This window comes from Geotrypetes seraphini, chromosome 3 (assembly GCF_902459505.1).
Source record: "Geotrypetes seraphini chromosome 3, aGeoSer1.1, whole genome shotgun sequence".
Taxonomy (NCBI): domain Eukaryota; kingdom Metazoa; phylum Chordata; class Amphibia; order Gymnophiona; family Dermophiidae; genus Geotrypetes; species Geotrypetes seraphini.
Window position 1 is genome coordinate 152,044,623 of NC_047086.1, and position 17,300 is coordinate 152,061,922.

At 49.4% G+C, this 17,300-nt stretch overlaps 1 protein-coding gene across 2 annotated transcripts in view; it reads right to left on the reverse strand.

Annotated features, from left to right (window-relative positions):
• Positions 1–17,300, reverse strand: part of SLC35F1 (solute carrier family 35 member F1) — a 479,711-nt gene that overhangs the window by 198,174 nt on the left and 264,237 nt on the right. The gene's annotated exons all lie outside the window — the stretch shown is intronic.

Below are 17,300 nucleotides of genomic sequence, written 5' to 3' on the forward strand. Positions count from 1 at the left end.
TGGCTCCCGTCTGTCCGGCCAACTACCAAAGGTACGGAGAAGGGGGGTGGGGGGGTCGTGGGGGTCGCCAGGGGGATCGCGGGTCGGCTGGGGGGCGGTCGGAGGTTCTTGGGGGGGGGCGGTCGTTGGGGGGGAGGGGGGGTTGCGTCGAGGGCAGGAGGGCCTGGGATCCCTCCTGCCCGTAATGTAGTGCGGGGTGGGGTTAGGGGGTCGCCGTGGCCAGGAGGGTTTGGGCTCCCTTCTGGCCCGATATTGTCGGGAAGTCGGCGGTCCTTCGGGGTGGGGGTGCGAGTGGTCCTGCCGGGGGGGGGATGTATCGGCTGTCGGGGAGTCGGCCGGGCAAGAGGGCTTGGGCTCCCTCTTGCTCCGATCGTGGATGCGGGTGCGGGTGGGAGCGCGTGCGAGTGGTCGTTCGGGGTGGGGGTGCGAGTGGTCCTGCCGGGGGGGGGGGGATGTATCGGACGTCGGGGAGTCGGCCGGGCAAGAGGGCTTGGGCTCCCTCTTGCTCCGATCGTGGATGCGGGTGCGGGTGGGAGCGCGTGCGAGCGGTCGTTCGGGGTGGGGGTGCGAGCGGTCCTGCTGGGGGGGGTGAATCGGGCGTCGGGCGGGGTGGGAACTATGTTTTAAAACTTTTGTATACCGCGCTCACGCATATAACGCGCGAGGGGTATGCGTGGTAGGTAAAAACGCGTATAACGCGCGCGTTATATGCGTGAAAATACGGTAATCTAATCTTCTATTTCTGCGTTGCTCATAACTAGGTAGGCTCAAGGCGACTTATAGAGAGGGATGAGGAATGAGGGGGGGAGGGGAGGAAGAAGAGGAGGGGAGGAGTGGGGGAGAGAGAAGGGGAGGATACAGGTGATTAAGTGTCAAATAGCTGAGTTTTCAATTCCTTCTGGAATATGGTGTGGTTAGGTTCCGTTCTGATCGCTTCAGTAAGGTCATTCCAAGTTTTTACTCCAAGAAAGGTGAGCATGGAGTGGAAAATACGTTTGTATTGAAGATTTTTTGTGGAGGGGAGATTTAGAAGTATTCTGCTGAGGGTTCTCCGAGAGGTAGACCATACTTTGGAGAGGAGATGGCTGAGAGGAGCCGCAGAGTTTCCATAAAGTATACGGTGAATGATACATGAAGTTTTGAAGGTTATTCGTGATGGGATGGGTAGCCAGTGCAGTTGCCTGGTGAAGGCTGTAATCGAGTCATATTTTCGCAGGTTGAAGATTAATCTGACCGCTGTGTTTTGGATGAGTTGCATTTTGTGGATTAAAGCGGTGTTGAGTCCTATGTAGATGGAGTTGCAGTATTTTAAAATCAATCATCCTTATTCAGTCTGACACTGAAAGCTCTCCTTTGCATCTTATTCAAATCTTTGCAAAAGTAATCCTTGCAATGCATTGTTTCATTTTGAAATCTTACTACTTCCTCTTTATTATCCATTACTTCTTCACCTTTGCTCTTTACCATTTATCATATATGTAGAAATGTGATGAATAAAGGCAGTGAGGCACAGCAGTGAATGCTACAGCTCCTTTCATTACTGACTACTAGAGGAATTCCTCCCTGTAAGGAAAAGAACATTTAGAAATGAACTACTTTTGTAGTGGAAATGCACTGGCATGGCTTTTAGTATTATAGTTTGGTTATCCACATGGGTTGAAGACTTTTAAACAAAAAAAAAAAAATGAGAAGACAGCCTGTTTTGATCATTTAGCGTGAATGAAGATGGTGTTGATGTAAGGGAGAACCACAAAAAACTAGGAGAAACAACCCCATGCAGAGCAAAACTAAAAAAGAAATCAAGTGGGGAGTGGGACAGTACACACCAGAAACAAGAGGAAAGAACCCTGAAATGACAAGTTTCTTTACAGTGTTATTAATTTCAGTATTCCCCACCCATTGTTAACAGCTATCAGGCGCCAGCCAACCTTGAACCTCTGAGCTTCAAGTCGGAATGCATCTATCTTGCAGTCAAAGATATTCTGACTCTTTCAAGTCTGCTATCTTCTTGGTGGAGTCAGTGGTTTACCAAGGGAATGGCAGAGGGGGCAGTCTACCCCGGGTGCAGATCATAAGGGGATACTTTGGTCCCTTCCTCACACTACAGCAATCTTTGGCCTCCGGCAGTGTCAATCAGTTAAACACACTACCTTCAGCGGCCTGGAAGCTTTCCCTCTGCAGCATCCTGCCTCGGCAGGGACAGGAGGTTGAAGCAGAAGGAAAGTTTCCAGGGCCACAAAAGGTAGTGTGTTCTAACACCAAACTGGGGAAGGGAAGAAAAGAAAAAGGAAGAGAGAGATGTCAAAGCCATGTGGGGGGTGGGGGAGGGAAGAGAGAAGGGAGGGAGAGATGGAAGTGAAGGAAGCATAGATGCCAGACCTGAGGGGAAGAAATGAGAGGAGAGAGATGTTAAACCATGAGGGGGGGGGGAGGAAGAAGGAAGGGAGAAATGGAAGAGAAGGAGATAAAGATGACTAAGCATGGGGTAGGATGGGGTGGGAAGGAAGGAGTGGAGAGAGATGCCAGAGCATGACGAAGGGGGTAGAGACAGAGAAAGGAAAGAAGAGAGAAAAATGGACAGAGGGCTGAAGCTGGAATGAATCATATAAAAAGGAGAGAAGGGACACAGACTGGATTGATGGGGGCAGGTGGTAGATGGAAGGGGAAAAGGACAGACAATTTATTGAAAGCATAGAAAGAGGGCAGATGTCATAGGAAAGGGAGAGAGGGCAGACACAGGATGGAAAGGAGAGAGAGGGCAGATGCTGGATGGAAGGGGTAGAGAGAAAGGCTGAATAGTGAATGGAAGGGGTAGAGAAAGAGGGCAGATGCTGGATGGAAGGAAGAATATGAAGAGAAGATGAGGAAAGTAGAAATCAGAGATGACAAAGGCAGAAAAAAAAAATTTTTCTTTTTCCCTCTCCTTGCTTTAGTATAAAGTAGTATTGTAGCTATGTTTATAAAAAGAAAACAGGAATAAGGTAATCTTTTTATTGGACTAATTTCTTTATTAGAGATTTGGAAGAAAGTCCCCTTGAAGACAGATTCCATCTTGGAGACTAGCTTTAGATTCTGAGATTTTACTTCAGAGTCTGTTGAGATGATGGGTGAACAGCAAAATGCTCAACTCAATTTAAGTTGGGTTTGGGGGTTATTAATAATCAGGTTGCAACCTTGTAGGGCGTGGCTGCAGCTTATGTTAAATTCTTTGCTAATACATAAGAAATTTAAAGCTTTATAGGTCCAGGCTACGGTTTGCAACCTGAGGTTATTATATTTTCCTCAGTGCCATTTGCTATCCCCTAGAGAACTATTTTAAATGTACATTAAAGATGTTTTGAAGTAAGTTAATTGGAGAGATATTGGCATCTCTAAGATTTATTATATACCTAGAAATATTATTGTGGAGTCTGTGCAGGAGGAAGCGTTAGATGTATTGGCATCTAGGAGTGATTTTGATTTATCTGCATTTTTGGAATCGTCTGAAGATCTTATTACTTGCAGAATCAAGGGAAATAGCTTTTCCTACAGTGGGACCAACTGAGTAGTATCAGCTGCCTCTGTTTTTGAGAATGATGACTGGCACTGTGAATGTTAAGAAAAAATAGCTAAAAACTTATCTGTTCTGTCAGGCTTTTTCACATGTTTATGTTTATTAATACAGTCAAACCTCGGTTTCTGAGTAACGCGGTTGCAAGTCTTTTGCAAGACAAGCAAAACATTCTTGCAAATTGTGACTCGCAAACCGAGCGTTGACTCAATTTGGGAGCTACCCACCTCCCGAGAACCGGCATCACTTCCCCCCCCCACTCGTGAACGCCTCCCGTGTGAACTGGCACCCCCCACCTGCCTGAACAGAAGCCTTACCCCATCTGGCACCAGCATGCAGCCCACAGGACATGCCAGTGAATGAAGATCCTTGCTGTTGCCTGGGCCTTGAGCATCTGCGCATGCTCAAGGCCTTCTGGCTCTCGCTCTCTCTGAGAATCTCGGAGAGAGCGAGAGCCAGAAAGCCTTGAGCATGTGCAGATAATCAAGGCCCAGGCAACAGCAAGGATCTTCGTTTACCGGCACCGGCACGTCCTGGGGCTGCGTGCTGGTGCCAGATGGGGTAAAGCTTCTGTTTGGGCTGACAGGGGATGCCGTTTCTCAGGGGGGAGGAGAGGTGGAGCAGCGCCGCTGGCCTCGGGGAGTGGGGGTTGGTGGGAACGAATCAATCGAGTTTCCCTTACTTCCTACGGGGAAACTCGCTTTGATATACGAGTACAGTAATTTGGTTTATGAGAATGCTTCTGGAACGAATTATGCTCGTAAACCAAGGTTCCACTGTATTTGATATCCCGCTCCAGCATATCACAGATCTAAGTGGTTACAAACAAAATTAGGTATTATCTGTCCCGAAGGCTCGCAATCCAATACCTGAGTAACAACTATTGAAATAGTAAAGATCTAACAAAAGTCCTAGAATAGTGAGGGAAGGGTGTAATTTACATAGTACCATAAGAAATGAAAATAATAACAAAACAAATATAAGAAGAATAAAAGAAATAAAACAGGTGGATAAAATAAATGCCTGAGAAGAAAGAGGGATAATAGGTTAACAGAGGCGAGTAATGCAAAATTCAACATAAATAAACAAATATGATATTTTAAACTCAAAAATAAAATATAGTGTAGACAAAGAGCAAATGTAAAGGCTCAGTTCAATCCAGTAGAGAGACAATCATCCAATCTCCGAAGATGGGAGATCAGGCCGGCCAAAGATGATCATCTGATGCCAAGTCGTAGACTTCAGTGAACCGTCTAAGCTCCCAACAGACAGAATGGCGCACATCGGACCCTGAATTTTTCGATGTAAGCTGCATCCCAGGATGTATCATGCGGGACAAAGCGTTGTCATTTTAAAGAGGACTTCATCAGAGGTAAAAGTGAGTGGGCATTGCCGTTATGGAAATCGCATATGAGGGGATGCTGAAAAGTTCTCAGCCCAACCAAGAAGAGAATGACGTGGACATGGTTCAATCAATGATCTGAAACAATGTCAAAACATAGAATTTTGTTTCTGCAAATTGACACTTAACAAAATAACACTCTTTTCAGCTACAGTGGCAAAATGCTCAGAATTTAGGAAGTTGGTTGGGTGGGCTAAGAACTTTTCAGCACCCCCTCATAAGTAATAATTATCAGTTTATATACCCCAAGGCCGTAAATTTCTATGCGGTTTACAATAGTTTTTTTTTTTTTAAAAACCAATAAAAGAAGTTGAATAGAACTAAAAAAGTTAAAAGCTAATAATTAGAGATGCTATAATGATCAAAATAGTGCATAATAACATTTTTACGAATTAGTTGCCTAAATACTTTGAAAACTGATATGTTTTTAGATGTCTCCTATATTCCCCATAAGTGTCAGTAAGCAAAAGCAATTGTTCTAAATCCTTACCCCATAACGCTGCTTAATATGATAAAAGATTTTGATGATGTTATTTAAGTTTACATCCTCTAACAGGCAGAAAACCAAAATTCAGATGTGAGTTTCTCTTATGTCTGTTGGTTGCAAAAGAGAAAAGCTTAATTATATATTTGGGAGCTAAACCAAACAAAGCCTTAAAACAGAAGCAACCAAACTTAAATTTCACCCGCGCCTCCATTGGCAGCCAATGCAGTACTCGATAGGAGGGTGTTACGTAATCATATTTCTTCAACCTAAAAATCATCCTGACTACCGCATTTTGTACTATTCGCAATCGTTGCATATTCTTCTGGGAAATTGCCAAATAGGAAATATTGCAGTAATCAAGCTGGCTTAGTATAAGAGACTATACCAAAACTAAATGATGAAACATCAAAATACGTCCTAACGGACCAAAGCTTCCAAAGAGTAAAGAAACCCTTTCTGACCAAAAAGTCCACCTGGTTCTTCATAGTCAAACCCTGGTCCAGTATTATTCCTCAAACCTTAATGGTAGCTGAATTTATTTATATGCAATCATGTTTTAGTATCAAATGGGCACAGTGGAAGCTACAAAAAACTTCGTTTTTCTGAGTTAAGCTTCAGTCTAAGTTCAGTCATCCGGTTTTGTGACTTTGGCACAAACACTTATGTTATGTCAAAGGCTGATGTAAGTGCTCGCTTCTAACCATTGGCACTTAGGCACGTAACCCCTAGTATTCTAGAACATACACACCTAACTCCTAGGCATTGCCTGATCCATCCATATCCCTCCCGTATCCATGCCCACCTAGAAGTTGTGCACAATGGAATTGGCATGCACAACTTTTAGAATAGTGACTAAAAGCAGTTGCATGCAATTAATACCAGTTTAAACTAATAATTGGCTGTTAATCCAATTTAAAACCAATTATTACATTAAGTTCTGCAAGCAACTGCCCTTATTCAATAACTTGTGCACACAAATTCCAGCACTAGGGAAAGGCTGTGGCTCACCGGTTGAGCTGCTGTCTCTGCACCCAGAGGTTGTAAGATCAAATACTGGTGCTCCTAGTGATCCTAAGCAAGTCACTTAATTCTCCAGTGCCAAAAGCCACAAAAAGGTGGTATACAATTCCCTCATTTCCTAAATTTTGGCATGCATGATTATAGAATCTGGGATTTCTTAGATTTCATATAATGAGGACTGCCATGTTAGGGCCCAATAAGCATTTTGGGGAAAGTACGATATAATCAAAATCTATTTAGCCCACACTTTTTCAGCTTTAGCTCAAGATGAGTTACAATTATGTACATTAGATACTTTCCAGTCTCCACAAACCACAGGGTTTGTATCTGAAGCAATGGAAGATTAAGAAGCAGCAGTGGGACTGGAACCCTGCTGTTTAATCAGTGGCTGAGTGAGAGTAGGAGGCACCTGAGGCGGTGGCATCCCCCCATACCCTCCTCTCCACCCACTCCCCTGCACCCTCCTCTCTGCCCCCCTGCTCCTTCTGTGCCCCATGTCACACTCATGCCCTCACTTCTCACCCCTGTACCTCTTTAGATCTTCGTCAGTGTGAGCAGCTTCTCAAGCCTGCCACTCATGCTGGTTTTCCCTCTGATGTCACTTCCTGGTCCCGCGACCCAGAAGTGATTTCAGAGGGAGCCAGGCCATGCGAGCAGCAGGCTAGAGTAATTGCTCGTGCTGGCCAAGATTTTAGAGAGGTATTGGGGGGGAAGGGAGGGAGCTTCTCTACTCCTGTTTGTAGAAACAGAAACCTCTCAGATGCTACAACAACATAAGAACATAAGGATAGCCTTACTGGGTCAGACCAATGGTCCATCAAGCCCAGTAGCCCATTCTCACAGTGGCCAATCCAGGTCCCTAGTACCTGGTCCAAACCCAAGGAGTAGCAACATTCCATGCTACCGATCCAGGGCAAGCTGTGGCTTCCCCCATGTCTTTCTCAATTGCAGACTATGGACTTTTCCTCCAGGAATTTGTCCAAACCTTTCTTAAAAGCAGCTACGTTATCCGCTCTTACCACAACCTGGCAAAGCTCTCCCACATTTTGTGACAAAGGACTTTCAGATTTCTACTCACTAGAAGGTAAGAATATGCGGAGTCTGCTTTTCTGTTTTTGTTTTAAGTGTTGAGTCAAGTCTCCTTTCTTCATGCTTCTCTGATCAGGCATTTCATTGAGACAGCTTGTCAACTGCTGACAGCAGTGCAAATTTATTGCAGGCTTCAGCACTGACTGATAGAACTGACCAGGTGAGAAAATAAAAGGCTGTTCTTTTCATTTTGTTTGATTTAATAGAGTTGAAAAGTGCAACTTTTTTCAAACCTGTTTAATTTTATTTTGTATAAATAGAAACTTGGACGAAAGTGCTAGCTTCCACCTCATTTTGAAAGATCAAAGGGGGCACGTCCCTCTGCAGTGGCATTGCTGCTGTAGTGATAAGTGCCTCAAGACTCTGGATAGCCCAAAAGATTTGAGGGTCTCTTGAGAAATAATAGTGTTGATGCTTGGTTTAAATCTTTATTTAACAGTGAGGTCAAGCCTGGAAACCATAAACACTGAGTCTGTGTTATATTCTACATCAAGGCTATTTATTACTGCTACTACTATTTATTATTTCTATAGCGCTACCAGACGCACGCAACACTGAATATTAAACACGCAAGAGATGGTCCCTACTCTAAAGAGCTAATTATGACAGATACACTGGACAAAAAATGTGAATAGATAAAAGCAGTTTGGAAATAATGGAAGCGTTGCTGAAAGAAAGGATAGTGAAGAGAGGAAGTGACGTCATCTTGAAGTATGGCAGCTTAATTTTCGAGCTCTGTTGGGGCTTGAACTTTGCAATAATGAAATTATCTTCCGAGGCAGTTGGGGGACGCTCAAACGGCACTGCTCGATCATGAAGTGCATGGTGAGCAAGAAAAAACTTGAAAAGTTCCAGTTTCCAGGCACTGTGAGTGTGAAAACACGATCGCATGTGAGCAGCTCCCCGGTGGGCCCAGCCAAAATGGCACAGCAAACCTTGGCGGCTCAGGCCAGACAATCCACAGCACCTCCATCAGAGGGTGAGTTGCTTGCTGCAGGGAATGTGGAGCAGTGGTTCCGGGAGTTGAAAGTTGAGATGGTGGGAGTGAGAGCGGATGTAAAGGCAACACTAGCCGAGATTCAGGTGGAGGTGGGTGAGCTGGGGGGTTGTGTGGCGGCCTCTGAAGATCACATAGAGCACATGGCGACGACAGTGCAGGAGACAAACTGTGGTTGAATTGGCAGTAGCACAACTAGAGGATTTTCAATGCCAAGTAGAGGACAATCGTAAGGTGGACTCGGTGGCAGACGCATGGATGGCCATGAAAGACTTGGGCTGTGGAACAATACCAGATCAGAATGTGCAGCACTTACCAGCTACGGGTGCAGAGAAAGGTGGACAGTGGCAAAAAGTTTCCAGTGTGGCGAGTTTGAAGCCCGCACAGGCAGTCTGATCTGGTATGGTGTCTCTTGTCATCCTGCTGAATGTTTTACAGTTTATTTACATGGGTTACTTAGCAGCCTAGGAGGATCGAGTGTGGGTATTTTATTTTTGGTTTTTTGAGGGTGATGGGGAGGGTTGTGTGCTTGGAGTGAATGTGCTAGGGGGGGGGAGTGTGTGGAGGAACTGGTGGGGGGTACATGAGATGGGTTGGGAATGGTCTGCTAAGTACAGATGTGTTGTATTTATGCATATTTTATACCATGCTTTCTTTTTTAAAAGTGTTATTATGGGGTTTGATAGGAGAGCTGCTATGTGTGTTGGGGAGGGTAGCAGTGGTGGGTTTTGAGTGATTATGTGGATTAGTGGGTAATGAGCGTATGTTACATTTGGGGGTCAAGGGGTTTTGGGTGAATGTGGGGAAGGAGACTAAGGCTGACCCGAAAATGTCTGGATCAGTTTCATGGGGGGGGGGAGGGGGCAGAGAGGATGGGATAGATTCTGGGGACAGCAGAGGATGGGGTAGGGTGGGCGAGAGGTCGGGGAATTAGAGGTGATCATAGGTTCTTGGAATGTTAATGGGTTAAATAGTCTGTGCAAGAGGCGCATGGTTTTTCGGGAAATAATGCATATGAAATGGGATATTTGTCTATCACAAGAGATGCGGCCTTGTTGCAAAAGCCACAAATCTGACCATGCCTCCCCACTCCTTGCCAAACTTCACTGGCTCCCAATAATCTCCAGAATCCATTTCAAATGTTCCTGCCTGGCTTTCAAGATCATTCACGGAATCCTCCCTCCTCTTATACCACTGTCTTTCAACTCCTCCAGTCCCGACTCATCCAGAACTGCCCAAAGGCATAAACTAGCCTTCCCCTCTCCACGCGGCATCCACTATGCAGACAAATTGGGAAAATCCCTTCTCTTTAAAATCACAGGTCTTTGGAACGACCTCACCACCCCGTTGCGGAACCTGAGCTCCCTTCAGTTATTCCACAAACAACTGAAAACCTGGCTTTTCAGCAAATTGTAACTCTATCCTTTCCCCCTTTCTCTCCCCCCTTCTACACATAAGTTCATGTAATCCTTTTTCTTCTTCTCTGCCCACTATTTTAAGTTCTTGTAAACCGTGTCGAGCTCCATACTAGAGAATGACACGGTGACGGTTTACCCGCGGCCACCGCATTTAAGCCGCGGGTCACCGCCGAAAACGGGGAAGAAAACTAGCAGTCGCTGCGGTGACGGGGACAAGGCCATTCACCGACCGCGGAAACGGTGAACAGGTTTGTCCCCGCGGGCCAATGTACCCCCTTCTAGGAACCGCTATTTACCGCCCGACGCCCGATTCACCCCCCCTGCAGGACCGCTCGCACCCCCACCCCGAACGACCGCTCGCACGCGCTCCCACCCGCACCCGCGATCGGAGCAAGAGGGAGCCCAAGCCCTCTTGCCCGGCCGACTCCCCGACGTCCGATACATCCCCCCCCCGGCAGGACCACTCGCACCCCCACCCCGAAGGACCGCCGACTTCCCGACAATATCGGGCCAGAAGGGAGCCCAAACCCTCCTGGCCACGGCGACCCCCTAACCCCACCCCGCACTACATTACGGGCAGGAGGGATCCCAGGCCCTCCTGCCCTCGACGCAAACCCCCCCCCCCCCCAACGACCGCCCCCCCCAAGAACCTCCGACCGCCCCCCCCGCCGACCCGCGACCCCCCTGGCGACCCCCACGACCCCCCCCCCCCCCTTCCCCGTACCTTTGGTAGTTGGCCGGACAGACGGGAGCCAAACCCGCCTGTCCGGCAGGCAGCCAACGAAGGAATGAGGCCGGATTGGCCCATCCATCCTAAAGCTCCGCCTACTGGTGGGGCCTAAGGCGCGTGGGCCAATCAGAATAGGCCCTGGAGCCTTAGGTCCCACCTGGGGGCGCGGCCTGAGGCACATGGGCCCAACCCGACCATGTGCCTTAGGCCGCGCCCCCAGGTGGGACCTAAGGCTCCAGGGCCTATTCTGATTGGCCTACGCGCCTTAGGCCCCACCAGTAGGCGGAGCTTTAGGATGGATGGGCCAATCCGGCCTCATTCCTTCGTTGGCTGCCTGCCGGACAGGCGGTTTTGGCTCCCGTCTGTCCGGCCAACTACCAAAGGTACGGGGAAGGGGGGTGGGGGGGTCGTGGGGGTCGCCAGGGGGGTCGCGGGTCGGCTGGGGGGGGCGGTCGTTGGGGGGAGGGGGGTTTGTGTCGAGGGCAGGAGGGCTGCAGTGCAGAACATAAGCTTTTCATTAAGACAATCCTGGTTCGCTTTTCCAAGTTAAAACAATTAGAAAAATATTTCTGGAGTGCTGTAATAAATTAAAATTAATAGTGCTCAGAACCCCCAAGGTAACTTCAGGCATCATTTTGAAGCTGGGGGGGCGGTCGTTGGGGGGAGGGGGGTTTGCGTCGAGGGCAGGGGGGCCTGGGATCCCTCCTGCCCGTAATGTAGTGCGGGGTGGGGTTAGGGGGTCGCCGTGGCCAGGAGGATTTGGGCTCCCTCCTGGCCCGATATTGTTGGGGAGTCGGCGGTCCTTCGGGGGGAGGGATGTATCGGACGTCGGGGGGGGGGGGCATCAGGCTTTCAGGATGGGGACAGACCTTCAAGGGGGGACAGTGCAGGGAAGTCAGGGAATTTATATTAATTAATTTTTTCTCTGCGTGTTTTGTTTTTGTATAGTTATTAACTAATATTTAACTAAGTTTTAAAGTTTTAAAGAATGTTTCCTTTATACGTAAATAAAGAAAAGTGAATGGGATTGCAGTGGCGGTGACGGGGCGGTGAATGGGGTGGCAGTGGCGGTGACGGGGCGGTGAAGAGGATGGTGAGACGGGGACGGGGCGGTGACGGGGATGGTGAGACGGGGACGGGGCGGTGACGGGGATGGTGAGACGGGGACGGGGCGGTGACGGGGACCAATTTTTTCACCGTGTCATTCTCTACTCCATACTCATGGAGATGATGCGGTATATAAACTTAAGGTTTAGATTAGATTAGATTAGATGTAGGGCAGGGGTGCCCAACACGTCGATCGCGATCGACCGGTAGCTCAGGAAGGCAACGTGAGTCGATCGCAGAGCCCATCCCGGGCTCCTTGATAGACTCGTGTTGCCATCCCGAACTACCGGGCCTATCAGCCTTCCTCTCCCCGATGTCAAAGATGCCGACGCCGGGCATTAGGCTATTTTTGTCATTTGGGGGGGGGGGGGGGGAGCGTGGCAGCGGCAGCAGCAGCCTGAAAAAGAAATTATCCTGGCCGGGGTCGGTGTCATGCTCCGGAGCTTCTACAGCCTTCCTATCTCCCTCTCCCTTCTACCTGCTTCCGGCCACACCCCGGCTCTCTTCGGCAACTCAGCAGCAGCGATCGACACAAGCTTCTGACGTCGAGGCCTACCTTCTGCGAGTCCCGCTTGTTTCAACTTCCTTTTTCCACAAAGGCGGGACTCATAGAGGGAAGGCCTCGATGTTGGCAGCTTGTCTTGATCACTGCTGCTGACGAGTTGCTGAAGAGAGCCGCGGAGCAGGGGGGTGTTGCCAGATGCAGGAAGAAGGGAGAGGGCCAGATGCAGGACTCGTGGGTGAGGGAGGAGAAGAGAGAGAGAAAGAGAGAGGGGAGGGAAACAAAAGGAAATATTTCATACTGGGCTGGGCCAGAGTGGAGGGAGGGTGGAAAGATTCTGGCTACAGGGTGCAGTAACAAAGGAAAAGGGGGGAAAGCTGAAAATGGAGATAGTGACACAAAGAAGAGAGAGGGTAAGCAGGACCTACTGAATAAGGATAGATTTACAGAGGGGACATGAAGAGGAGGTGAAATAGAGACATAGAAGTAATGCTGAAAAAGTGTGTGTGTGGGGGGGGAGATAAAGACATTGAAAGGGCAAATGGTGAACATGGGGTAAAGACAAGCACAGAGACAAATGAAGATTCTGAAAAAGTGGTGAGAAAGGGATATAGTGAGATGGACACAAAGAAGGGTGATGCTGGAAAATAGGTGGAATGGTAATTCTGACAGACACAGAAGGGAAATGCTGGATCAAGGAGAGATGGGGCTCAGGCTGGATGGAATGAGGAGAAATGCCTTGTTTTCCCGGAACTTCCTCTCCTACGTCAGAATTGATGTCAGGGAGCAGAATGCTGGTCAGCGCAACGCTTCTGCAGGGAAAGCTTGGGACGGCGGTGGCTTGGGGGCTGTTCCCCGATGGCGGTGGCAGCAAACCGAGTGGCTTTGGGGAGGGCACGGAGAAAGAAAGAAAGAGGGCAGACAGGGAGACAGAAAGAAGGGGGAACAGGGAGACAGAAAGAAAAAGTTGGGGGAGAGAATGAGGTCTGGAGAAGAGGAAACATACAGGAGGCTGAAAGAAAGGAAGAAAGATTGGATGCACAGTCAGAAGAAGAAAGTGCAACCAGTGACTCATGAAATCACCAAACAGCAAAGGTAGGAAAAATGATTTTATTTTCAATTTAGTGATCAAAATGTGTCTGTTTTGAGAATTTATATCTGCTGTCTATATTTTGCACTATGGCTCCCTTTTACTAAACCGCAATAGCGTTTTTTAGCGCAGGGAGCCTATGAGCATTGAGAGCAGCACGAGGCATTCAGCTTAACTCCCTGTGCTAAAACCTACTATTGTGGTTTAGTAAAAAGGGAGGGGGTGTATTTGTCTATTTTTGTATTTTGTTACTGAGGTGACATTGCATAGAGTAATCTGCCGTGACCTCTTTGAAAAAACCCGGAATATGAATAATTAACATTTTCTCTGCCTTTCAGTGTGCTTTGTGTTTTTTTTTAATTTTATTGTTGGTAGATCATTTTGACTTACCGTATTTTCACGCAAATAACACGCACCCGTATAAAACGCGCACACGTGTATAGCGCGCAGAAATCACGATGATAAGCACAAAAACTTTGGTATAACGCGCTCACGATTATACCGCGCATGCTGCCCGACTCTCCGTTCACCCCCCTGACTTCCGTGCACTGCCCCGCCTCTCCGTGCGCTGTCCCGACTCTCCGTTCACCCCCCCTGACTTCCGTGCACTGCCCCGACTTTCCGTGCGCTGTCCCGACTCTCCGTTCACCCCCCCCTGACTTCCGTGCACTGCCCCGCCTCTCCGTGCGCTGTCCCGACTCTCCGTTCACCCCCCCTGACTTCCGTGCACTGCCCCGCCTCTCCGTGCGCGGTCCCGACTCTCCGTTCACCCCCCCCTGACTTCCGTGCACTGCCCCGACTTTCCGTGCGCTGTCCCGACTCTCCGTTCACCCCCCCTGACTTCCGTGCACTGCCCCGCCTCTCCGTGCGCTGTCCCGACTCTCCGTTCACCCCCCCTGACTTCCGTGCACTGCCCCGCCTCTCCGTGCGCTGTCCCGACTCTCCGTTCACCCCCCCCGACGTCCGATTCATCCCCCCCCCCCGGCAGGACCATTCGCACCCCCACCCCGAAGGACCGCCGACTCCCCGACAATATCGGGCCAGGAGGGAGCCCAAACCCTCCTGGCCACGGCGACCCCCTAACCCCACCCCGCACTACATTACGGGCAGGAGGGATCCCAGGCCCTCCTGCCCTCGACGCAAACCCCCCTCCCCCCCAACGACCGCCCCCCCCAAGAACCTCCGACCGCCCCCCCAGCCGACCCGCGACCCCCCTGGCGACCCCCACGACCCCCCCACCCCCCACCTTTGGTAGTTGGGCCAGAAGGGAGCCCAAACCCTCCTGGCCACGGCGACCCCCTAACCCCACCCCGCACTACATTACGGGCAGGAGGGATCCCAGGCCCTCCTGCCCTCGACGCAAACCCCCCTCCCCCCCAACGACCGTCCCCCCCCCCAAGAACCTCCGACCGCCCCCCCAGCCGACCCGCGACCCCCCTGGCGACCCCCACGACCCCCCCACCCCCCTTCCCCGTACCTTTGGAAGTTGGCCGGACAGACGGGAGCCAAACCCGCCTGTCCGGCAGGCAGCCAACGAAGGAATGAGGCCGGATTGGCCCATCCGTCCTAAAGCTCCGCCTACTGGTGGGGCCTAAGGCGCGTGGGCCAATCAGAATAGGCCCTGGAGCCTTAGGTCCCACCTGGGGGCGCGGCCTGAGGCACATGGTCGGGTTGGGCCCATGTGCCTCAGGCCGCGCCCCCAGGTGGGACCTAAGGCTCCAGGGCCTATTCTGATTGGCCCACGCGCCTTAGGCCCCACCAGTAGGCGGAGCTTTAGGACGGATGGGCCAATCCGGCCTCATTCCTTCGTTGGCTGCCTGCCGGACAGGCGGGTTTGGCTCCCGTCTGTCCGGCCAACTTCCAAAGGTACGGGGAAGGGGGGTGGGGGGGTCGTGGGGGTCGGCCAGGGGGGTCGCGGGTCGGCTGGGGGGGCGGTCGGAGGTTCTTGGGGGGGGGGGACGGTCGTTGGGGGGGAGGGGGGTTTGCGTCGAGGGCAGGAGGGCCTGGGATCCCTCCTGCCCGTAATGTAGTGCGGGGTGGGGTTAGGGGGTCGCCGTGGCCAGGAGGGTTTGGGCTCCCTTCTGGCCCGATATTGTCGGGAAGTCGGCGGTCCTTCGGGGTGGGGGTGCGAGTGGTCCTGCCGGGGGGGGGGGGATGTATCGGACGTCGGGGAGTCGGCCGGGCAAGAGGGCTTGGGCTCCCTCTTGCTCCGATCGTGGATGCGGGTGCGGGTGGGAGCGCGTGCGAGTGGTCGTTCGGGGTGGGGGTGCGAGTGGTCCTGCTGGGGGGGTGAATCGGGCGTCGGGCGGGGTGGGAACTATGTTTGAAAACTTTCGTATACCGCGCTCACGCATATAACGCGCGAGGGGTATGCGCGGTAGGTAAAAACGCGTATAACGCGCGCGTTATATGCGTGAAAATACGGTAGTCATTATAAAAGTAGCTCTCAAGCCCATAAAGTGTGGGCACCCCTGATGTAGGGAATTGCAAAGGGATAAAGAGGTAGAGAAGGTCAGGGACTACAGAGGAGATGACAGATAAATATTTCATGTTTTACAAATCGGTGTTGTTAAGATTTAAATGCAGGCAACATTTGAAAGGAGAGCTACACATTTCTAGTAATTATAAGTGCAACCTTATCTGATTTTTGTTTTTACACTTTCTGTGAGATCTTTTCATTCTGGATTGCATTTTCCTTAACCATCAATGAGGGGTAAAAAGAGAATGAAATATATGGAATTGTTATTTTCTTATCAGGCTACAAGAAAAGAAAAAGATTTGTATTATGTTATTATAGATTGATGATGATAACATCAGTTAAAGACATGTTTAGGAAATGTTTGCTGGAAAATGAATAGGTACTGGTGACTGCATTGCTAATATTAGCTGTTGTGAATTTTAGTTTTCATATTTGCAATTCCTGGTCTGTAACCAGCTTTCTTTATTGTTATCTAAAAGTTGATGGCTCAAAACTGAAGGGATTTCTAGTAACCATATTTTCGAGTTTCCCCAGTGGTCTCCTCCAAATAGGATCATTTTAAATAGTCTATTCAGCAGTCATGGCTTTGTTTCTGTGTTATACTGTCACAACACTGACATGTTGGCCTAGGGTCAATTAAGGCCTGAAGGGAAGCAGAGGTACATAGCTACTCAGGAACCTGATGAATAAAATTAATCACTATTCCAAGTTGGAACAAAGGTTACACAAGGTACCGAATAGGGATGAAATGAAGATTAAGAAAGAAATTTTCAAAATTGTATGGGCGGGGCAAAGAACGAGTCCTCAAATGGAAAGTGAACATATGTTTTTCTTTGAAAATTTTATCATGAAAAAGTACCTACAGAGATCTGCATCTTATTTTTCTGTAGATATGTTTCAGGCCAAAACAATTTGTGAAGTTTGGACATACATAAATATAAAACTATGGTCTGGAGCAATTAAAGAGGTAGTTCATTTGCAAATGCTGATACCATTAAGGGGGGAATTCATCAAGCAGCATTAGGGCCTTACCACATGCTAAGTGAATTAGCATGTGCTAAGTGCTATAAGCCTATTTTATACCTGTGGGCTTTTAGCATTTACACGTTACGGTGCTTAAAGGACCTAGGGCTAGATTCACTAATCTGCCCGATCGTGACTAATCCGTGTCCGATCCGGACAGGTCCGATGGATTCGTCAACCTTTAATAGTCAAATGGGGGCAATTGGAGGAACGCACGGATTGCTAGTGTGCAATCCTGACACATGCGCAGACCATCTAAGACCTGTCTGAGCCGTGACTTTTTTTTTTTAAACTTTACTTTTTAGCCCAGCGAGCCTGTGGTTTTAACACGCTTTAAACCCGTGGGTTAAAACTATGGGCTCGCTGTGTGGGGGAGGGTAGGAGAGATTTGGGGAGGGGGGACAGG